Source organism: Ovis canadensis, chromosome 15 (genome assembly GCF_042477335.2).
Source record: "Ovis canadensis isolate MfBH-ARS-UI-01 breed Bighorn chromosome 15, ARS-UI_OviCan_v2, whole genome shotgun sequence".
Classification (NCBI taxonomy): Eukaryota; Metazoa; Chordata; class Mammalia; order Artiodactyla; family Bovidae; genus Ovis; species Ovis canadensis.
This window is the reverse complement of record NC_091259.1, coordinates 54,109,162-54,134,063: the sequence shown is the minus strand read 5'-3', so window position 1 is coordinate 54,134,063 and position 24,902 is coordinate 54,109,162. Positions and strand designations below refer to the sequence as shown.

Here is a 24,902-nt window from a genome sequence, read left to right as displayed (position 1 = left end):
CTCACATGCTAGTAAAGTAATGCTCAAAATTCTCCAAGCCAGACTTCAGCAATACATGAACCGTGAACTTCCTGATGTTCAAGCTGGTTTCAGAAAAGGCAGAGGAACCAGAGATCAAATTGCCAACATCTGCTGGATCATCGAAAAAGCAAGAGAGTTCCAGAAAAACATCTATTTCTGCTTTATTGACTATGCCAAAGCCTTTGACTGTATGGATCACAATAAACTGTGGAAAATTCTGAGAGAGATGGGAATACAAGACCACCTGACCTGCCTCCTGAGAAATCTGTATGCAGGTCAGGAAGCAACAGTTAGAACTGGACGTGGAACAACAGACTGGTTCCAAATAGGAAAAGGAGTACGTCAATGCTGTATATTGTCACCCTGCTTATTTAACTTCTATACAGAGTACATCATGAGAAACACTGGGCTGGAAGAAGCACAAGCTGGAATCAAGATTGCCAGGAGAAATATCAATAACCTCAGATATGCAGACAACACCACCCTTATGGCAGAAAGCATAAGACAAAGACCCTTCAATTCCATTCTTTGCCTCATGAAGCTTTCACTGAGCTGTTTGTCCCCCTAATCAACTGGAGTGTTTGAAAGTAAACATTAATTAAACTTCTCTCCTTTTCAGCCCCCTTAATGTTGACCCATCCATGTTCTGATCCAGCATACAACCCCTCCTTAATGATCCCTCCTAAAAATAAAAATATTTCTTTTTTTTACACTCCCTCTATTCTGTGTTCATTCTAGCCTGTTGACCCTTCCCTACTGAAGAAAATTCCTTTTTGCCTGTCCTTTGAGATGCTTGCAGTTCTGTTTGAATTGTTTTCTCTATTACAATAATCTCTTTTCCCTTTATTGCAATAATCCTTTCAAATGAAGTCTCTTTTATGTCAGTTTAGATTTATTTTTATTTGACAATAGAAGTTACCAAATTGTTTGTCTCTTTTGATAATGTGCTCCCTTTCCCTCAGATTTGGAGCTGTTTATTGGAACAAAGAGAATGTTAGGTTCATATTTGTGTTCTCATCATGCCTTAATCTGCCTTGATCTCTGCCTGTCCCTATTCCCGTTTCCATCAATTTCTGTTTTTATTTTAGTCTCTGAGTATGTTGTTGCATCTCTCTGTCTACCCAATTCTCTCCTTTTCCTTCACTTACCTGTCTCCTTCAGGCCAAGCTCCTGTCTTCAGTGTGCTCCAGAGAGATGAGCAAGAAAGCAGAACAGGTTCCTTTCCCGAGTCTGGCAGTTTTCTTATTTATATCTCCAGTCTAAACTTCACCTCCCTCTGTGGTAAAAGGGCAAGCAGGAAGTGAAAAACTGGTTTCACTTTTGGGTTATTTTCCCCCTCTTTAAAAGATCAGCTGATTTTAAAGTATCCTACTTATTCATTCATTCATTCATTCATTTATAATTGTGATTTATATTTGTTTATATAATTGTGATTTACAATTGTGTTTGCATTGTGATTCCTGGGTGTTAAGGTTATTGCAAATGGAAAACTAATGTTGGGGGGGAGCGTGTGTGTGTGCATGTTTATTTATGGTGCCCTAGGGTGAGCACCAGATAAAGAACATGGGAGAAACAGGATAGGGAAAGAATTCCGGAAAAGAGACAAGGGCACATTAGAATGTCTTCCTCAGGGAACTTGCTTTAACTGCTTTATTGTTCTAGCTGTGTGGTTGAGTAGAAAATTAACAAAGTTTCAAAATTGTATTAGCTGATTTGGATGATTGAACACTAACATGAGCTAATGGAGGAAGGTCTTACTTATCAAAAGAGAATTTACTTTGGTCATCTTTTTGGGATAATAACTTTCCAGAGTAAGCCACTTGATCAAGTCAGGAACGTGTTGATTTTGCATTGTTTCTTCCTTATTATTGACTGGATGAGTGTCTCTGTGAGAAGAAGCAGTTTCATTGGGTGTTTTCTTTGACTTAATTTGAAAGATATTTTTAAATCTCTAGAAAGAAAAAAAGACAATGATAATGGCTGTTATTTCTTTATGTCAAAGTGGTTCATCATTTTGTCATTGTTCATCATTTTTGAATGCATGCCTATATTCTTTCCAAAAATAAATCGAGTCCTTTTATGTGTGAGGCGGTAGGATGACCCAAGGAACGAAGTATAAAACAGGGTCATGCCTTGGAGGGCTTAAAACTTACCAATAGAGTTTGAGAGAGATGAGTAAGTAAGTAGTTAATTTTATGGCCCCACAATACAAGTCTGAGGCCATAAATGGTATAAAGTTCAAAGTGTACTGGCAACACGGGTGTACCTATTCTTTTCCAAATTATTTTTCCATTTAGGTTATTGCAGAATATTCAGCACAGTTCCCTGAGCTATACTGTAGGTCCTTGTTGGCTAACTATTTTAAAAATAGCACTGCGTACATGTCAGTACCAAACTCCCAATCTATCCCTTCCCTCCACCATTTTCCCCTGGTAACTGTAAGTTTGTTCTTTAAATCTGTGAGGCTCTTTCTGTTTTGTAAATAAGTTCATTTGTATAACTTTTTTTTAGATTTCACAGTCTATGGCCCAGCAGGCTCCTCTGTCCATGGAGTTCTCCAGGCAAGAATACTGGAGTGGGTTGCCATTTCCTTCCCTAGGGTTTTCTGGTACAGGCCCTCTATATAGTCCACATCTCGTGTAAAGCATTTTGTTTCACTGATTATTATCTTACCCCATGATTTAATTCATTATAATTTTGCCTGTAAACAGTACCACCTGCTCCATTGTTCCTCTGTTTCAAGCTGTGTATGTCTGCACATGTCTTCCTGGAGGAGAACCTCATGCTCATTTTCCCCAGGACCTCTAGAAATGCTACCCAGGTCATCTCGTATTTCCCCTTTCCACTCCCGGTGCCCCTGTGCGTCTCCCCTACACGGGCCTGGACTGAGCTGTCTGTGCTGCTCTCAGAGCCCTGACTCCACCTGCGATGCCCCATCACAGTGTGTGCACTGTAGCTGCTGCTCGTCTGCCTCATTTCTCCCAGCCCCCAGCCTCAAACACCCCCACCTCCCTTTGTTCCTCCCAGTTGTGGGGAATCTGTCTTATTCATCTTTGTATCCCAAACGTAGTGCATGAACCATACAGATGAACAAAATGTCATGACTGAGTAAGAAAACAATTGGTCTGTCTGAGCCTGTGTCTTCAGTTATATGTGGGAATATTAACAGTGATTTCAGTGAGTGACATGAGACACGAGGAAGGTATAAGAAGGGCTGGAGTGGTACCCGTCCAATAAGACTTCCCTTTTCCTGCTTTTAGAACAGGAATGAAAATGTTTTCTAGTAGCCTAGAGTTTAAATGTCAGCATATGGTTTAAGTCCAGGATCCAGCAGTTCCTAGCTATATTTGCTTATGAGTGTGGAGAGGGTGACCTAAGTAATGTTTGTTAAACAAATGTTCACTGGTCAATCTAGAGAGAATGCGACACAGAGAGGACTTCGATCGAACTGGCCTCGCTAAGTTCCTCCCTGTTCAGCACACCTGGTTCATAGTTCACTATAGTTATCTATAGTGTTGCATAGTTATCTATAGTGCTTTATCTCTCCTGGAACAGGCTCTATATTCTAATCTCTTAGGCAGTTATGTGGAAGTTCAAAGGCTCTTTCAGAGTCTTTTGGACCTTCCTTACATTCAGGTTGAAATAATCTACACACCCAAGTGGCAGGTGTTGGGGCACCTGCACTGTATCCCATCAAAAGAGAGGAAGAAGAGGAGGAAATAATCAGACAACCTTGCTGTTTAAGGAAAAAACAAAAACAGTTTTCCTTTGTTTCAATGTGTGTGGAGCTTTCCCTACAGCAAGCAATTCTGTAGCACTAGCCAGGTGTCCTACAATTTAATCTGATTCTGACACAATGTATCTTTCTGAATGTACTGTCAGGTCCCACAGTTTAAGGGCCCAGTCCCAGGAGACTGCCACTGGCTTCACATGTCAATTTCAGGCAGTAGATCCCCAGATTACCCTCAACTTCTGTATGACTTGGCTATAAATCAGAAATTCCAGAAAGCTGCTTCTTCAGGATTGATGTGCCTGCTAGAGAAGCTTCTAAAACTCAGGGAAGACTTGTGTTTGCTAGTTTAGTAAAGAAGGTGATAAAGGATACAGATGAACAGATGGAGGAAGAGATACATAGGTTGAGGTCTGGGTGGCTTCTGTCCCTGTGGAATAGGGGTCCAACCCTCTCTTGGTATATGTGGATGTGTTCACCAAACTGAAAGCCCTTCAAACCCCATGCTATTGGGATTTTATGTAGGCTTTCTCACATAGGATTCATCTATTTTTAAGTTAATTTCCAGCCCCTCTCTGGAGAATGGGAAGTGGAGGCCTGAAAATATGAAACTTCTAATCATGGCTTTGTCTTTCTGGTGACCATCTCCCACCCAGGGGCACAACCAGAGTTGTCTCATTAGAACAAAAGTACTTCTACCATTCTTATTACTTAGGAATTTGTAAGCATTTCAAGAATCTGTTTTATGAACTGGGACAAAGATTACTTATATATTTCTCATTATAAATAACATTATTACACAGGGAAAGACACAGAGACATCAGATCCTCCTTTCAGTGGACTTGTCCCCCTACCTCTCAGGGCAGTGACCAGCTGCAACCAGCAGGGCTTTGCTAGCCCTAGGTAGAGGTAGAAAGAAGAGCATCCTTTTCTGTGAATCCTGAGATTCTCTGCTTCTACTCTCTGACCCTACTTTCAGTCCACTCCTTTTAGAAAACATGAATTTCTAAGCAAATATTTAGGTGGCATTATCCTTGCAGATGACAGGGATATAAAAATTGGGGCTGATTTGTCAAGTTTAGGAATGCCTATCTGTACTAGTCTCCTTAAAGGTATGTATTTACATGGAAAGTGGGCCTGAACTCCATTGTTGTTACTTTCTAATTGTGCAGACTTTGGTCACACATTTAATCTTTCTCAGGTTTTCAGTAACTAAGTTGGACCCTATAGGGCTTTCCCTAAACGAAACTGCCCACCCTCCCATGTGCTCTATCTGCCTCTTTATAGAAAAGCTTTAGTCTCCCAGGTCTCTCCTGAATCACAAATGACTGACTCAAGACTTGATTTAAAGATGGTGAATTTGTAGTAACAAAAAATAGCAGCTGGGCCAGGAGAACTGGTAACAATTTAAACAACGGATCAGCCATATAGGAGTCACAGGATCTTTAGTTTCTTGCTGAAGTACATAGATAATGGTGTCTGATACAACTTCTTGAGTTGTTTTGCAAATACTATAAAGCCTCCACCAGATGTAAGAAGTTAACTGCATTATGACTATGAGAACATGGCCCCCAGACTGATTGGAGTCTGAGGATTGATGGTTTAACCGCTATGACACCAACTTGTTATGTCACCATCAACCAATCAGAGAATTATGCACAAGCTGATCACACAATTTTGATTATCTCCCTCACTTTGCCTTAAAAAAAAAAAAAAAAGGCCTTTTGTGAAATCTACTGGGGAATCTGGACCTTTTGAGCCCATGTGACTCCTTTTATGGCTCTCTAATGAGTGCAGCATGTGTCGTAGCTCAGCTGGTGAAGAATCTGCCTGCAGTGTGGGAGACCCTGGTTTGATTCCTGAATAGGGAAGATCTCCAGGAGCAGGGATAAGCTACCCACTCCAGTATTCTTGGGCTTCCCTGGTGGCTCATCTAGTAAAGAATCAGCCTGCAATGTGGGAGACCTGGGTTCAGTCCTTGGATTGGGAAGATCCCCTGGAGAAGTGAACAGCTATCCTGTTCGGTATTCTGGCCTAGACAGTTCCATGGAGCGTATAGTCCAGGGGTACAGTCTGCAAAGAGTCAGATAGGACTGAGTGACTTTCACTTTCAGTTTCCTTCACCAAAACTTGGTGTCAGCAGATTGGCATTACATGTGCTAATGGACACAAGTTTATAAAAGTTCAGTAACATTTCTTCTTGTGACTTTTCATTGTGTTGATGAAATGAGAATTCCAGGGCTCAACCTGAGGTAGGAGCTCAAAATATTAGTTCTTTCCATCTCTTCTTCCCATTTGAGTTCTGTTTAAAGGAATCTCCAGTGTAAACTCCATCTCAGTCTCAGACACGGATACTGAAACTGATTGTGCCAATTTGAAGGTGTCTCAGACCCTAAAGAATCCACTTGCAGGGCAGGAGTCCTGGGTTCGATCCCTGGGTCAGGAAGATCCCTGGAGAAGGGAATGGCTACCTACTCCAGTATTCTTGCCTGGAGAATTCCAAGGACAAAGGAGCCTGGTAGGCTAGAGTCCATGGGGTTGCAAACAGTTGGACATGACTGAGCGACTAACTTTCACTTTCACACACTGTGAAACAGAAGATGGAATTCAAGGAATCTTCCACCACCAAGCCAAGGGGAGAACTTACTATGCCTTTCTAGACATTAGGATAGGTTTTATAATTGATGATATTGAATACTTAAGAATCCAGGATAAATATCTATTAATATGAATCTAGAAGAGCAAACGTAGAAAATTTATAGAGTTGCCCCCATTTCAGAAGAACCTGAGTGATTTTCAGAATAACCAGGAAGAATGCAAAGGGAAATCATGTCAGAAGCTTAATTTAGAGTCCACTGTGGAAGTGGTAAGAATGAACTTAGGGACGAGCTCCCAGCAATATGGGAGCAGTCGTGGATTTTGCTGGCTCTGAAAGGAATTCGGTTGCTTTCTGGCACCACTCATGAATATTGAAAACTTTAGAAGAGATTACAAATTACTAAAGGTATCTCTCAGGTTTGGGGTCAATATGAGGGGGAAGCAGATCCAGGATTTTTGAGAATTTGGTCAAATACAGACTTGGAGTTGACATAATTTGAGATACCATTTTAGGGGAATATTTTTGAACCCTCAATCTGATTATCACAGACATGTTAGAATATATACTTTTGAGTCCTAAAACATGTGCTGCTTCATTCGTCCAGGATCTAGTAGTTACTAACTGTATTTAGATGTGTGTGGGGGGCTATCTAAGTAAGAAACAGTCCAGTGGTAGAATGATTTTCCAGTAGCACTAGCTACTTCACATCACATTAATGAGGATAAATGAGATAGATCAGTCCCACCCAGCGCTTGACCTGAAGCAGGTATTCAACTATGAATTCTTTTCTCCCCCAGCACATAATTTGTTTGAAGAACAAATGTGTCCGAACAAGGGATATCAAATAGAGTGTCTTCAGCTGCATGTTCCTTCAGTGTTTGCTTTGAACCTGAGTATTTCTATATGAGTGGAGTTTTTTTTTTTTTTTCTTTTTGCACTCAGTGCTGGGCCTTGTATCAGTGCCTGTGTCTTCTCTATTGCTATGCTGTGGAGAGATCATGGAATCTTTGTCTGAGGTACCTTAGATTCTCACAACGTGAGCACATTTTCTATGTGTGAAAAGATTTCAGGAAATGATAAATTAACTAGGGGGTAAAGCAATCCCATGAACTCAAAATCAGATTCACAAACAAGTTTATTTCACTGCATAGCTGCTGCTTGTTACTCAGGTCCACTCCCAATGCTGAGAACAGACTTTTGGTTTCATTTCTCAGTCTGATGTCAAAGTCCCAGAAACTTTTTTAAGATAAATGTTTGTTAAGTGATTAGTAAAGGATTTGAGGAGCCCTGTGTCAGGAACGAGAATGAATATACATTTCTTACTATAAATCACAATATCACACCAGGGAAAGACACAGAGGCATTAGATCCAGCCTTTAGTGGCCTTTTCTCCCTCTCAGGGCAGTGCCCAGCTGCAAACAGTAGGGCTTTGCTTCCTGGAGGAGGTAGAAAGGAAGAGCATCCTCTTCTCCTGTGAACCCTGAATTTTTCCTATTTCTGTTGTATGATCATACCTCCATCCTACTCACTTCAGAAAACATGGAGTTCTGAGGAAATTATCAGGTGGCATTACGCTTGCAGATGACAGGGATCTGAAAATTTGGCCTGATTTGTCCAGTTAAGAGATAGCTGTAATCATTAGTCCCCACTTTTTTCTCATTACTTTCTAACTCTGTGATCTTGGATTTCATCTTTCAGTTTTTCTCTCCTCTTACCATTTTAAATTGGGTTAATCAAATGAGATAATTTCAGTGCTTTATCTGAAGCAGCGACTCGAAAATTTAATTCTTTCCATCCCTTCTTCCCATTTAAATCTTGCTTAAAGGACCCTCCAGTGTAAATTCCATTTCAGCCTCCTGTGGGGATGTAAAACAGAAGATGGAATTCAAGGAAGCTTCCTCTACCAAGCCAAGGGGAAAACCTTATACATTTCCAGACATCGTGCTGTGCTGTGCTAAGTTGTGCCCAACTCTTTGTGGCCCCGTGAACTGTAGCCCACCAGGCTCCTCTGTCCATGGGGATTCTCCAAGCAAGAATGCTGGAGTGGGTTGCCGTTTCCTTCTCCAAGGGGATCTTCCCAACCCAGGGATCAAACCCAGGTCTCCCACATTGCAGGTGGATTCTTGACCATCTGAGCCACCAGGGAAGCCTATAATTTCCTATAATAGATGGTACTGAGCACTCTAGGATCCAGGATAAATATTCACCAAGGAGGATCTGAAGTGTCACTGTAGAGAACTCGCAGTGAATGGGGATTTAGGATGGCCCCCATTGCAGAGGATCCTGAGGAATTTTCAGAATGGCTGGGTAAAGGACAAAGGGCAACTGAGTCAGAAGACTAACTCAAAGAGTAGCCACCAAGGTAGTGGTAGGGATGCACTTAGGGAAGTGCTTCCAGTAATATGGCAGCAACTGTGGACTCTGCTGACTCTGCAGGGGTTCACTTGCACTCTGGTAACACCAGTGAATATTGAGAGCATTAGAAGAGATTGTTAATTACTAAAGGTACTCCTGGGGCTTTGGGTCATATTCGAGGGAGAAACAGATCCAAGATTTTGTTAGTTTAGTCGAATAGAGATTTGGATTTGATGTGATTTGAGATACAATTTTAGGGGATCATTTTTGAGCCTGGTTTATTGTTTACATATCGAATTCAAGCAATTATTTCATCTAGCATGAAATGTATTCTGGGAGAGATCAAGATGGCAGAGTGGGAGGATGTGGAGCTCACTGTTCCCAATGAACACAACAGAAATTCATCTACATGTGGAATAATTCTCACTAAAATGTAACGTGAAGTTGGCTGAAGGAATCTTATATAATCAAGGCTCTTAGAAAGATCTCATGTTATCAGGTAGGTTAGGAAGAAAAGTGATTGGGTTGGGAACTGTGCCCTTAGAATGGAGCTCAGAGGAAAAGGGAGAGCCCACAGGTGGCATCCACTCTGGGTCATGAAGAGGTTGAGTCACAGACTTGCCATCCTAGTCTTGAGGTCCTATGCATAGGGGACAAGCCCCATTGGCTGCTTGGAGAACTTTGAAGAACCGATAAAAAGGCTACAGAAACCTCAGTTCCACTCATGAACAATTCCTCTCTCAGGGTGGAGAGACATCTGCCCTAACAGCTGCCTCACCATACTCCTCAGGCCCAATTGGAGTGAACACCCTGGCCCCATGCATTTTACTTCACAGAGGGGCACAGAACCTAGGGCTTTCAGGACCAGGGAAAATACTCAACCTTGCAATGCAGAGGCCATCCATTCCCAGGGCAGAGCACCAGTGGGTAGGTGTCAGCCATTGCTGGCCCTTACTCAGGCAGTGCCCCACAAGCAGCCCAGACTTCAGATTGCAGTGCAGCTGCCAGGATGCTCATGACTGTCTCACTGTGCATCCCAGTTCCAACCAAGCAACGCTCCATCCACTTACTCTACACTCTACACATGGCATTAGATCTGGGGTAGCTGTATCTGCATGGATACACAGATGCCTACAAAGGCAGAGCATAGGACCTCCGGAGGTGCATAAACCCCACTTACTTCCTCACTCCTTCCCTTTTTGGCAAAGGGTCTGAAACAGGGAGAAAGAAAACATAACTTTAAGGGGACAGAGAAAACACAAGACGGGCCCTAAGTTCTTCCATATCAGCAACTTGGGATCAGACCCCACCACTGGTAGAGAGAAGTCCCACAAGCAGCGAGGAAGTTCTTATAGCCTGAAGAAAGACTGCAGGCTGTAGCTCCACCATATCTATTCCGACCTCTACAAGGCGATAGCTGCCAGTACATGGTGAAGAAAGGCGGCTGATGTCCATGTCAAATTCAGCTCCTCACCAAAGGCACTGGACTCATTTAATATGTGTAGATGTTCTTCCAGAAAAGAATACCCCTTCAGGACCACAGTAACTGTTTCACCTAAATTGACAGAGGCAGAGAATGTTAAGCAAAAATAAAAAAGCAGAAGAACTACTCTCAAATGAAAGAGGAAGAGACAACTCCAGGAAAAAAAAAACACACACAAACAACAAAATGAATAAACAATTTACCAGATAAAGATTTCAGAACTTGGTAAGAAAAATGTTAATTGAATAAGGGAAAATGATTGATCTAAATAGTGATCATTTCAATAAGGAACTAAATTATATAAAAAGACCCAATCAAAATTAGATAATTCAATATCTGAGATTAAAAAAAAAAACACTAGAAGGAATGAATAGCAGACTAAGTGGTTCAGAAGAACACACACATGATCTGGGAGACAGAGTAATGGAAATCACCTAATCAGAACAGCAGAAATAAATTCAAATTAAGAAACAATGTTAGCAATCTATGAAATCTCTGGGAAACCATTAAATGTGCCAACATTCACATTATAGATGTTTCAGAAGAAGAGAGAGAAAATGAAAAGTGTATTTGAAGAAATTATGCCTGAAAACAACCCAAACCTGAAGAAGAAAGCAGATATTCAGGTATAGGAAGCACAGAGGGTCCCAAACAAGATAAACCCAAACAGACCCACACCAAGATATGTCATAATTATAATGGCAGTAATTAAAGAGAATTCTAAAGGCAGAAAGAGGAAAAGTTATATACAAGAGAACCTGTCTAAAGCTACCATCTGGTTTCTCTGCAGAAACTTTGCAGGCCAGAAGCAAATGGCATAATATAGTCAAAGTGGTGTAAGGGAAAACCCTGCAACCCAGGGTCCTCTATCCAGCAAGACTGTCATTTAGAATAGAAGGAGAGATAAAGATCTTAGACAAACAAAACTAAAATCATTCCACGATCATAGACCTGCCCTGAAGCAAATGCTGAAGGGTCTTCTTCAATGGAAAAGACCTAAGAGTCATAGGGAAAGAAAAATCCCAACAGGAAAGACAACTGTATAGTAAGGATTGAAGATCACTTCAACAAGCAGGCACACAGATTAAAAAACAAAAAATTGGCCAAGTAGTATCGGTACCACACCTTCTGAAGTAAGTCTGAAAGAGAAAAGCAAGTATAGTAACACACACACATATATAGATGTAATTTAGAAAAACTGTCCTAATGGACCTATTTGCAGGACAGAAATAAAGATGCAGGTGTAGAGAATGGACTTGTGGACACATGCGGGGAAGGAGAGGGAGAGAGGAGTTAAGAGAGAAGCACTGATACACGTGCATCACCATGTGCAGAACAGAAGCTGCCGTGTGACACAGGAAGCTCAACCCAGTGCTCTCTGATGACAGGGAGGGGTGGGGTGTGATAAGATGACAAAATGAATTTTACAAACTCAGTGCCATCAAAGGCCAAAGCAATATGTCTGGCTTTGTTCTAAGGGAAAAGTAAAATCTGTCATAACAAAACCTGGGAGTTCTTCAAAAGCCATTATGCTTACCAGTTATCCACTGTGGTCACATTTCCACAAGGGAAAAAATATATATAAAATAAATTTGTAGGGAATATAAATAACTTTAGGAAACTCTCCAATATTATGGACTTCCCTGGTGGCTTAGGTGGTAAAGGATTTGTCTGCAATGCAGGAGACGTGGGTGGGAACCACAGGAAAAGATATATATGTAAAATAAATTCTTAGGGAATATAAATAGTCTTTTAGGAGACTCTCCAATTATATTAGGTTGGTGCAACATAATTGTGGTTTCAGATTGTGAATTTTAAAGCATTGTAACTAGGCTCAAACACATCCTTATTAATCAAAATAGGAACCATTACAATCAACACATTTTTCCCCAAAAAAAAAAAAAAGTTTATTTGTTCCTGTGGCATAAAACTGCGTGCTTCGAGTTTTGAAAAACTCTTGGAAAGATTTTTCTGTCTCTTCTGGTTGTGGAAGTCTTTTCTCTGCAACAAGTTGTTGAGATGCTTGAAGAAGTGGTAGTCCATTGGTAAGAGTTCAGGTGAATATTGGGGTTCCCAAGTGGTGCAGTGGTAAAGAATCTGCCTGCCAATGCAAGAGACACAGGTTCAATTCCTGGGTGGGGAAGATCCCCTGGAGTAGGAAATGGCAACTCACTTCAGTATTTTTGCATGCAAAATCATGTGGACAGCCCACTGGTGGGCTCCAGTCCATGGGATCACAAAGAGTTGGACACAACTGAGCACATATGGAGGATGAGGCAAAGCTTTGTCGTCCAATTCATTCACCAGTTGACGTGTTGGCTGTGCGACATGTGGTTGGGCATTGTCTGGAGAAGAACTGGGCCTTTTCTATTGGCCAATGCTGGCTGCAGGCATTGAGGTTTTCAGGTTTTTGGTGCATCTCATCAATTCGCTGAGCATACTTCTCGGATTTACTAATGGTTTCGCTAGGATTCAGAAAGCTGTCATGGATCAGACCAGCAGCGGACCACCAAACAGTGACCATGACCTTTTCTTGGTGCACGTTTGGCTTTGGGAAGTGCTTTGGAACTTCTTCTCAGTCTGACCACTGAGCTGGTCATCACTGGTTGTTGTATAAAATCCACTTTTCATTGCATATCACAATCTGATTGAGAAATGGTTCGTTGTTATTGCGTAGAATAAGAGAAGCTGACACTTCACAAGAATGATTTTTTAAGATTTTGGTCAGCTTATGAGGCACCCATTTACTGAGCTTTTTCACCTTTCCAATTTGCTTCAAATGCCAGTCAACCATAGAATGGTCGATATTGAGTTCTTTAGCAACTTAAGCGTAATTGTAAGAGTTTCAATTTTGATGATGGCTCTCAGTTGGTCATTGTTAACTTCCAATGGCCAGCCATTACTCTCCTCACCTTCAAGGCTCTTGTCTCCTTTGGAAAACTTTTTGAAATACTGCTGCACTGTACAGTCGTTAGCAGTTCCTGGGTCAAATGCGTTAATGTTGCAAGTTGTCTCTGCTGCTTTACAACCCATTTTGAATTTGAATAAGAAAATTGCTGGAATTTGCTCTTTGTCTAATATAATTTCCATAGTCTAAAATAAATATAAAATACATAGAAAGTAATGTCATTAGCAAGATAACATAAAGTAAGAAATGAGCTTTAAATGATGTGCAATATAACCACATTTATTTAAGAATGTATTCCAATATGTAAAAATAGTAAAGTTGAGCAATGCAAAACCACAGTTATTAATAGGTTCTGTTTCCTTACTGATTTCATTTATTTTGTCTCTCTTTTTCTTCCTTGATGTGTTTCACTAGAGGTTTATCAATTTTGTCTCATCAAAGAATTAGCTTTTCACTTGATCTTTTGATCTTTTCACTTGTTTTTCAGTCTCTATTTCAATTATTTCTTCTCCAAGCTTATCATTTTTATTTTATGATCTTCAGGTTTTGTTTGCATTTTTTATTCTCATTCCTCTAGGGATAAGGGTGGTTTGTTTATTTGAGACTGTTTTGTTTGTTTTCTTCAGGTAGGCCTATATTCTTATACACCTCCCTGTTAGAGCTTCTTTTGTTTTGCCTCATAGGTTTTGGAGCATTGTGTTTTCATTTTCAGTTGTCTTGAGATTGTTTTTTAAATTTTTTCTTTGATTTCTTCAAGGAACCATTTGTTGTTTAATAGCATGTTGTTTAGACCACAAGATTATGGTTTTTCTAGTTGTTTTTGGTTATATTCTTGTTTTATCCTGTTGTGGTCAGACAAGATAGTTGATATAATTTTAGTTTTCTTAATAAGACTTGTTTTGTGGAGTTGCATATGATTTATTGTTGAGAATGTTCCTTGGGCACTTGAAAAGAATATGTATTGTGTTTTATTTGAATGAAATATTTTTTGTGTATCTAATAAGTCAACTTGATCAAATGCATTGTTTAAGACCCATATTTCTTGATTGATTTTCTGCCTGGATCATCTGTCCAGGGATGTAAGTGGGCTTTTAAATTCCTGTACTTTTATTGTATTACTGTTCATTTCTCCCTTTATGCCTGTTAATATTTGCTTCATGTGCATAGAGGGCACCTGTATTGGGTGAACTGAGAGTTACAAGTTTGGAAATAAGAGCTGGATCCATAAGAAATCAATTGACATTCAAATTTCAATTTTATGTACTTTTTTTTTGGTAAAGAAGTCATTATGCAACACATACATCTGATAAGGTGCCTACATGCAGAATATGGAAAGAACTGTGAAATCACCACGAAATGAATATGGATGAAAGACTTGAGCAGGCAGTTTATAAGAGTGAATAACAAATAGTCACAAGGAAGGAAGGAAGTCCAGTCTCAGCAGTAATCAGGGAAATGCAAACTATAGTGAGTTATTAGCCCTACATCGTCCAGAGTGGCTAAAATGTAAAAGAGTAATAATAGTGTTAATAAACATGAGAAGCAATGGAAACACACATATATTGCTAGTAATGTTATAAATTTGTACAGCTGCTTTAAAACTTGGCTGGAGATATCTCCTAAAGTTGAAGAGATATCTAGGTATGTGGATAAACTATGACCCACAAATTATTCTCCTGGTATATACCTAATGGATATGTGTGAGTAAATGCAACAAAAGACATGTGCAAGAATTCTTAGAGCAGCAGTATTTAAATAAACACAAGAAAATTCAAATGTTTGGAGTAGTATGATGGATACACGAATTGTGATATATAATGATGAAAAACCCAACTGTAGCTCCATTTAGTAACAGATAAATTTCCCAAACATTGTTGAGTGAATAGAAGTCAGACAGAAAACAATTACACTGAATCATTCAATTTTCCTGTTCAAAAAGAGAACTCATCTATGGTGTTGAGCCTCTGGAACAGAGAGGGTATAGTTATTAGAAGAGGACATGTTGTGAGGGAGATGATTCTAGGAGGTTGGTATGTTCTGTAACTTTTCCTCCATGGTGGTGAAATTAATGTGTTTGTTATGGAATAATTCCATGAGCTGTACACGTGTAATTTGTGTTGTTGTTGGTTTTGGTGGTATAATTCTTGTATTTCAGTTAAAAATAGGTTTTAAAAAAAATCACATCTTTTATAGCCTCCTGACTCTCCAAGAGTTATTTCTCTTTCATTCTATGAGGAGGTGTGATATAATGAATAAAGGACTACCCCCCCAAGAGATATCCATTTTCTAATCCCCAGAACCTGTGAATATATGGCTTTACATGTCAAAAAGAATTTTTCAGATGTGACTAAGATATTGAGATTGGGAAACTATTATGGGTTATCCAGTTGTGATGAATGTAATCAGAAGGGTCCTTATGAGAGGGAGGTGTGGAGGTCAGAGGGAGAAGGAAATGGCAACCCACTCCAGTATCCTTGCCTGGAAAATCTCATGGACAGAGGAGCCTGGTGGACTGCAGTCCATGGGGTCGCAGAGAGTCGGGCACAACTGAGCGACTAACACTAACACTAACACTTATTGCTACTGTAACAAATTACCACAGATTTGGTGACGTAAAACAACAGGTTAATCCTCTTATAGTTCTAGAGGTGATATGTCCAAAAGTGGGTCTTATGTGGCTAAACACAAATTATTGGCAAAGCTGCATTCCTAATACAGGCTCTAAAAGAAAGTCTGTTTTCTTGCCTTTTCCAGCATCTAGAGGCTGCCCTCCTTCCTAGGCTCACAATCTCCTTCCATCTTCAAAGCTGTCAGTGACCAGTCAAGTTGTCCCCATGCAACATCACTCTACCTCTGACCTCCACACCTCCCTCTCATAAGGACCCTTCTGATTACATTCATCACAATGTCAGAGTACACTGTCCATAATAGGTGCTCTGTAACTTGTGCTGAATGTATGATCAAGCTTCAAAAGTGTCATTCCTCCGTATGGTGAGGGGATTTTTGAAGTAAATAAGAATGTTGAGAATTCAACACCAGTATGATGTGTTGTGACCAGGCAGATTCTACCGGTCTGTTTCCCTCTAATCGTCAGACTTCCTTAAACATGAAAGGCTTAGAGGTGAAGGAAAAGAGCACAGGGTTTGTAGTTATCAGGGACAACAAAATTGAAGATGAGGATGCGGATGAAGATGGCATGACTAGGACTTTCCCTTAGTCTGTGAAAGGCATTCGTTGTCAAGAGGGAGAATAGAATATTTTACAAAAGAAATGTGCAAAGAAATAGGATGGAGGTAATAATGCTCTTGACATCACAAATGGATTTAGTTGTTGTTGTTCATCCACTCAGTTGTGTCCGCCTCTGCAATCCCTTGGACTGCAGCACACCAGACTTCCCTGTCCTTCACCATCTCCCAGAGCTTGCTCAAACTCATGTGCATTGAGTCGATGCCATCCAGCCATCTTGTCCTCTGTCATCCCCTTCTCCTCCTGCCGTCAATCTTTCCCAGCATCATTGTCTTTTCCAATGAGTCTGTTCTTCGCAACAGATGGCCAAAGAATTGGAGCTACAGCATCAGTCTTTCCAATGAATATTAAGGATTGATTTCCTTTAGGATGGACTGGTTGGATCTCCTTGCAGTCCAAGGGACTCTCAAGAGTCTTCTCCAACACCTCATTTCAAAAGCATCAATTCTTCGGCACTCAGCCTCTTTATGTTTCAGCTGCACTGGGCTTCCCTGGTGGCTCAGAGGGTAAAGCGTCTGCCTGCTATGCAGGAAACCTTGGTTCGATCCCGGGGTCAAGAAGACCCCCTGGAGAAGGAAATGGCAACCCACTCCAGTACTCTTGCCTGGAAAATCCCATGGACAGAGAAGCCTGGTGGACTACAGTCGATGGGATCACAAAGAGTCAGACACGACTGAGCGACTTCACTTTCTCACATCAATACACGACTACTGGGAAAACCATAGCTTCGACTATACGACCTTTGTTGCCAAAGTAGTGTCTCTGCTTTTTTTTTTTTTTTTTTTAAATGCTGTTTAGTTTGTCATAACTTTTCTTCCAAGGATCCAGCATCTTTAAATTTCATGGCTGTAGTCACTATCCACAGTGATTTCGGAGCCCAGGAAAATAAAGTCTGTCACCGTTTCCATTGTTTTCCCATCTATTTGCCATGAAGTGCTGGGGCCAAATGCCATGATCTTCCTTTTTTTGAATGTTGAGTTTTAAGCCAACTTGTTCACTCTCCTTTTCACTTTCATCAAGAGCCTCTGTAGTTCCTTTTCACTTTCTGCCATGAGAGTGGTGTCATGTGCTTTTCTGAGGTTATTGATATTGTTCCCAGCGATCTTGATTCCAGCTTGTGCTTCATCCAGCCTGGCATTTCACATGATGTACCTTGCATATAAGTTAAATAAGCAGGGTGACAGTATACAGGGTGACATACTCCTTTCCCAATTTTGAACCAGCCCGTTGTTCCATGTCCTGTTCTAACTGTTGCTTCCTGACCTGCATACAGGTTTCTCAGGAGACAGGTAAGGTGGTTTGGTTTTCCCATCTCTTTAAGAATTTTCCACAGTTTGTTGTGATCCACAGAGATAAAGACTTTAGCATAGTCAATGAAGCAGAAGTAAATGTTTTTCTAGAATTCCCTTGCTTTTTCTATGACCCAGCAGATGTTGGCAATGTGATCTCTGGTTCCTCTGTCTTTTCTAAATCCATCTTGAACATCTGGAAGTTGTTGGTTCACATACTGTTGAAGCCTAGGTTGGAGAATTTTGAGCATTTCTTTGCTAGTGAGGGAGATGAGTCCTACTGTGCAGTAGTTGGAACATTCTTTGACATTGCCTATCTTTGGATTGGAATGAAAACTGATCTTTTCCAGTCCTGTGGCCACTGCTGAGTTTTCCACATTTGCTGGCACAATGAGTGCAGCACTTTAACAGCATCTTGTTTTAGGGTTTGAAATAGCTCAGCTGGAATTTAGTCACCTCCACTAGCTTTGTTCTAAGATCTCCTTGACTTAGCACTCCAGGATGTCTGGTTCTAGGTGCGTGATCACACCATCGTGGTTATCTGGGTCATTAAGATCTTTTATGTCTAGTACTTCTGTGTATTCTTGCCATCTCTTAATATCTTCTGCTTCTGTTAGGTCTATTCCATTTCTGTCCTTTGTTGTGCCCACCTTGCCATTAAATGTTCCCTTGGTGTCTCTAATTTTCTTAAAGAGATCTCTAGTCTTTCCCATTCTATTGTTTCCCTCTATTTCTTTGCACTGACCACTTAGGAAGGCTTTCTCATCTCTCCTTGCTATTCTTTGGAACTCTGTCTTCAGAGGGATGTATCTTTCCTTTTCTCCTTTGCCTTTAGCTGCTGTTCTTTTCTCAGCTATTTGATAGGCCTCTTCAGACAACTGTTTTGCTTCTTTACATTTCTTTTTCTTGGCTCTGATCTTGATCACTTCCTAGTGTACAATGTTACAAACCTCCATCCATAGCTCTTGAAGCACTCTATTTATCAAATCTAATCCCTTGAATCTATTTGTCACTTCCACTGTATAATTGTAAGGGATTGGTTTAGGTCATAACTCAATTGCTAGTGATATTCCTTACTTTCTTCAATGTAAGTCTAGTTATAATTACTAAGATCTATTCAAAACCATAGAACATTTCTGACACTAAAAATGTGGGTTTTCCCTGCCAGACAGTTCTCTAACTTGGTGCAGATACCAACTGGGTTTCCTATAATTTGATTCAGTCCTGACACTAACTACCTGGAGTTAGTTCAGACCTCACTGGTTAAGGGCTCAGCCCCACAAGACTGCCCTCCCACTTCAGATAGCAATTGCAAATATTGGGTCCCTCAGTTCAGTTCAGTTGCTCAGTCGTATCCGACTCTTTGTGACCCCATGAATTGCAGCACGCCCGGCCTCCCTGTCCATCACCAAGTCCCAGAGTTCACTCACACTCACATTCATCGAGTCAGTGATGCCATCCAGCCATCTCATCCTCTGTCGTCCCCTTCTCTTCCTGCCCCCAATCCCTCCCAGCATCAGAGTCCTTTCCAATGAGTCAACTCTTCACATGAGGTGGCTAAAGTACTGGAGTTTCAGCTTTATCATCATTCCTTTCAAAGAAATCCCAGGGCTGATCTCCTTCAGAATGGATTGGCTGGATCTCCTTGCAGTCCAAGGGACCCTCAAGAATCTTCTCCAACACCACAGTTCAAAAGCATCAATTCTTCAGCACTCAGCCTTCTTCACAGTCCAACTCTCACATCCATACACGACCACTGGAAAAACCATAGCCTTGACTAGATGGACCTTAGTTGGCAAAGTAATGTCTCTGCTTTTGAATATACTGTCTAGGTTGGTCATAACTTTTCTTCCAAGGAGTAAGCGTCTTTTAATTTCATGGCTGCAGTCACCATCTGCAGTCATTTTGGAGCCCCCCCCCCAAATAAAGTCTGACACTGTTTCCACTGTTTCCCCATCTATTTCCCATGAAGTGATGGGACCAGATGCCATGATTTTCGTTTTCTGAATGTTGAGCTTTAAGCCAACTTTTTCACTCTCCTCTTTCACTTTCATCAAGAGGCTTTTGAGTTCCTCTTCACTTTCTGCCATAAGGGTGGTGTCATCTGCCTATCTGAGGTTATTGATATTTCTCTCTGCAATCTTGATTCCAGCTTGTGTTTCTTCCAGTCCAGCGTTTCTCATGATGTACACTGCATATAAGTTAAATAAGCACGGTGACAATATACAGCCTTGACGTACTCCTTTTCCTATTTGGAACCAGTCTGTTGTTCCAACCTACAATTTATCTGACTTGTCTTAAAATTTGGGAACCCCATGACCCACTCTTTTAGTTTGAAAATTTGCTGTGACTGCACATGGAAATCAAGAACTTTTCTTATTTACAGCTATATATATATGTAGGATATATAGCTATGTATCCTTATAAAGGATGTTAGAAAATATGTACATGCAGAACCTGATTAAGAGGCAAATAATATGAGGTGTGGAAGTGTCCTGAACACAAGGGCTTCTGTGACTGTGGAGGTTGCGGTATACCACCTTTCTGCATGTGGGGGTGTTCACCATCCTAGAAGCTCTACAAACCCTTTCCTTTATGGTTTTATGGAGGTTCCATGACATAAGCATGATTAAATCATTGGCAATCACAGATTAACTCAGTCTCTATCCAGTTTCCCTCCTGGAGCTGTGGGAGGATTTGGAGCTGAAAGATCCAACTCTCTCATCACATGGTTTTTTGGCAGGCAACCTCCATCCTGAAACTATCTAGGGGGCTCATACAGAGTCACCTCATTAACATAAACTCAAGTATTCTCGATAGGGACTTTTTAGGAGTAACAAAAGAGACTCCTCTCATCCCTGTAACTCAAGAAGTTCCAAGAATTCTAGGAGCTCTGCTCCAGAAACCTGGACAAAGACTGCATATATCTTTATCATTATATCACAATATTATACTAGTTAACAATGAGAAGTAATTGAAAACATCTCCTGTAAGCAGCCCCTTCCTTTTCCAGAAGAGACTCATCTGTGTTGCCAGTTTATTTCTCCTCTTGCCCCTCTTCCTCATTTTTCTTCATCTGTGTGTAACCTGTTTATTGAATGAGCAGGACTCAGTGGTGTATAATTGGGATATTCCTTTATTTATCTCTGCCCTTGCTTGCCACCATGTTATTTTTGTTCTCCCCACCCCCACTCCTGGTAATATTCCTGGGAAGGTGACTTTTCTAGTCACTTTTGGTATTAGAATATCTAAAGTCTTAGGCAATAAAAAGTTTAGTCCTATCTACTATCAAAACTTCCATCTCTCATTAAATCCTGAGTTGGCTCTTTGACCACCTTTCACCACCTGCATCAAGTTCAGGCCTGATTTACAATTTCATAGAACTGGAGGGAGTAAGTGTGTCATGGCCTGTTTTCTTTTTCTCGTCTCTTTACTTCCTTTCCTCCTCCTACTCTCATTATTTGGTTTGAGGGATGAGAGCTGAAGGGCAGCTGGTGCTATTTGTGATTTGTTTTAGCTGTTGAATATCCAATAGCTGCTGCTTGTGGCTGTGCTTTTGTGGAGTCTTCAGAATGCCCCCATACACTTAATGACCTGATAGTGTACTGTTTGCTGACCTGTTTTGCTGACATCCCAGGGTAAGCTCTTTGACTTTCCCCTCACTCCTGGTTCTGGCAGTATATTTCCAGTGGTCTCTGCTGAAGTGGGTGGTGGGAGGGGTGGGGTGTGGCCGGGGTGGGCAGGGTGAGCCGTGGGAGGGATGAGCAGTGGAAGGGGTGAGGAAACTCTGTTGGGCAGAGGATCCAATCTGTATCCCATGGGCCTTGGAGAAATTCAGCATCTTATCCAGGAGTAGAGGACACTAGTGATCATGAGCAGATAGCCCCAGCTTTCATGTTAACTAACATTATTGCTGTTTCCAGGAGGTTGCTCAAACTCAGTGAGGCTATCTAACCATCTCATCCTCTGGTGCCCTCTTCTCCTTTTGTCTTCAATCTTGATATCTCCTCCAAATGAAAAGACATATAAGTCTGTCTTAAATCCCTATGGATTTAGGGATGACAGAAATAATTAGTCTGTAATAGTCTGTTGTACACTTCATTCACTTAGAGACCTAAGTGAAAATCTTCTTAGTGCAAATTTCCATCTTTTTTAAAGCATGTGCTGGTGCTGAATCATGCCCAACTCTTTGCAGCCTCATTGAATGTGGCCCATCAGGCTCCTCTGTGTATGGAATTTTCCAAGCAAGAATACTGGAGTGGGTTGCCATTTCCTTCTCCAGGAGGTCTTCCCAACCTAGGGATTGAACTTCACCATCTCTTTTATCTCCTGTGTCGGCAAGTGAGTTCTTCACCATTGGTGCCCCCTGAGAAGCATCTCACATTGTATTTGTGTTCTTTATTTTGTGCTAGAATCCCTCACTCTCCTAGCCCCATTCCTGCAGGATTTGTCCTGTCTTGCTTAAATCACTCTGGAAATTCCTTACGTTTATTGATATGGTGACCCCCGATTCCTTTGTTTCCAAGATCCACATTTTCAGTGACTCTGAGAGACTTTCATGTGAACCTTACCTTCAATGACCTTACAACGCTGGCCATCTCTAATATCTGTGACCTACACTGGGCCCAGCATCTCCCACTTTTAATAACTATATGATTCTCATCCCTATGAACTCTATCACCCTACTCCAGTGTTCCTGAGGTCTCCCTTACTGACCTCAACCCATTGACACTTTGATTGTGAGCCCACCTTGATGGCATTTTACTCTCCACTACTATCATAGAAAAAAGCATTCATATGTTTCCATCTACCCTCATTCCCAACTTATGTCTAGCCATTTTGTAGGGAACTCTTGACACCGTCTCAGAATTGCATTTAGTAATCATTCTACTTAAATGCCTGAGGCATTGGTAAAAAATTATTTGTTTATACACAAGAATTTTGCCTGAAAATAAAAATTAATTTTAATGCTTGCTAGTTAAAAGTTTTAATGGACTTACTGAACAAATATGAAAAGCATTGAACAAATGTTAACATTGCACAGTTATCAAGGATGCAGTGATGTCAGAGACAGGTGCTATATTGTGCATGGGTTCTGTTTTATCACTATTTCAACTTTATCCTATTCAGAGGCTCCTCCAACTCTCAGTGAGACTATTTTGAAAGAACAAAAGGAAAATCCATCTATTCAAGAACATCTTCTTTCTATGCAGTTTTTCTGTTTCATGATTTTTTTGGAGACATGGTCATTTGACCTGAAAGTGAAGAGTATGCTTGGGGCACAAAGATAGCAGAGTGAGCACTCCTGTCTCCCAGCTCCAAAGATCCAAGTCCTTTGATTTTTTTTCTTTGTACTGTATGTTTTTATACAGGCTGTGGAGCGGTAGAGAGTGTACCCTTAAAGGGAAGCCAATGAATGGCCTTATGTCAGACATGAGTGACTTTTTTCTTTGAATCAGGATTCCTTCAGATCATCAGCTTTGAGAATCTAACATAAGTCATTGTTTCAGAAGGTATAGGTTTGCAGAGTGGAGATTTCCTCCCCTCTCAGGTCCTTGGTTGGCTTTAAAATGTTCTTCATTTTTATTTCTGATCATGACTCTATGGCTCAAATAATGTGAAAATTCCCAAAGGTGCTTTATTGGAGATAAGCATTTTCTTACAGTTTAATACACAGAAACATTTCTTATTGAATTATCACTATGGTTTAGTGACTAAGACATGTCCGACTCTTGTGACCCCATGGACTAGCTAGCCAGGCCACTCTGCCCATGGGATTCTCCAGGCAAGAATACTGGAGTGGGTTGCTATTTCCTTCTCCAGGGCATCTTCCTGGCACTGGAATCAAACCCTGGTCTCCAGCATTGCAGGCAGACTCTTTACCGATTGAGCTACAAGGGAAGCCCTGACCTCGTTCACAGCCTTGATTAAAATGGCCCTTTCTCCCGGTCATGAATCTTGTTCCATAAATGGGTCCTTCTCAGACTTGTACAGAGCTGTAGGCTTTGAATACCTCAACTCCTGTGATTTTTTTTTTTTTACCTTTTTTAAAAAAAACATGCACAGGTAAGTTCCAAAGTGCCAGGAAGAAGAGAAAATGGTTAAATTAGAAAAAGTTATTTAAGACTGAGCGACTGAACTGAACTGAACTGATGACATAAATACTAAGTACTTTCATCTTCAAGACATCAATAAGGCTTTACAGAAACTACTCACTTCTGCATATAAGATGGGTTCCAATAGTTGGATAAGAAGCCAGAAACCCATGATATTTCTCAGTACCAACTGCCTTTCAAAGGTGATTTGGTCATTCAATAACTTTACAATGAGCTAAAGACACTAATATACACCACTAACTGTAACTTGACCTTTTTTTCTGTTACTGCTATTATACTAGTTTTTAGGCTGCATTAAAAGCAGTAAAATACATTAGAGAAGATTACATAATTTATATCTTAAAAAGAGTTTATATTGCTTTTTTTCTATTCAAGTACAGTTGATTTACAATGTTGTGCCAATCTCTGCTGTACAGCAAAGTGAGGCAGTTTTACATATATAGACATTCTTTGTAAAATATTCTTTTCCTTTATGGTTTATCCCAGGAGACTATACAGTTCCCTGTGCTATACAGGAGGACCTTGCTCTTCATCCATTCTAAAAGCAATAGTTTGCATATATCAACTTCAAATTCTTAGTCCATTCCTCTCCTTCTGCCCTCCTCTCCTTCTTCCCTCTTTCCCCTTGGCAACCACAAGTCTAATCTCTGTGTCTATGAGTCTGTTTGGTAGATAGGTTTGTTTGTTCCATATTTTAGACTGCACATGTATGTTATGTCATATTTGTCTTTCTCTTTCTGACTTACTTCACTTAATATGGTAATCTATAGTTGTATCCAATGTTGCTACAAATGGCATTATTTTATTCTTTGAAATGAAAGTTTAAGTACAAAATGAATTAACATAATGTGTTGAGTTTTGTGAATTAAGGCCTTGTCAATTATGATATATTACAGCACCTTGTAAAATGTCTATCTTCTTGGAAAGGTACTTGCATTAAAGGGAACAACAGAAAAGATATGTCCCAAGCAAAGTCTTGAGGCTGAGTATAAATTGCAGACAATGAAAAATAATGGATGGTAAATTAGATAAGACTAAAAAAGATAACATACAAAACAAAAAAAATGCACAGGCAAGTGCCGAAGTGCCCAGGAAGAAGAGAAAATGGTTAAATTTAAAAAAGTTATTTAAGTTCTATTTTTTATATTTGTTTAA

The 24,902-nt window shown here is 40.5% G+C and overlaps 1 protein-coding gene across 2 annotated transcripts in view; it reads right to left on the bottom strand.

Moving 5' to 3' along the window:
- Positions 1–1,650: 1,650 nt before the first annotated feature.
- LOC138420283 (interferon-induced very large GTPase 1-like) overlaps positions 1,651–24,902 on the bottom strand; it is a 71,634-nt gene continuing 48,382 nt past the window's right edge. The window contains exon 3 of one of the 2 annotated variants that reach the window (XR_011249205.1): positions 1,651–1,972. The gene's annotated coding sequence lies outside the window, so the exon portion shown is untranslated. Of the gene's footprint in view, positions 1,973–7,467; positions 8,207–24,902 lie in introns of those variants that run through there. The other variant, XR_011249204.1, reaches the window with a different exon arrangement.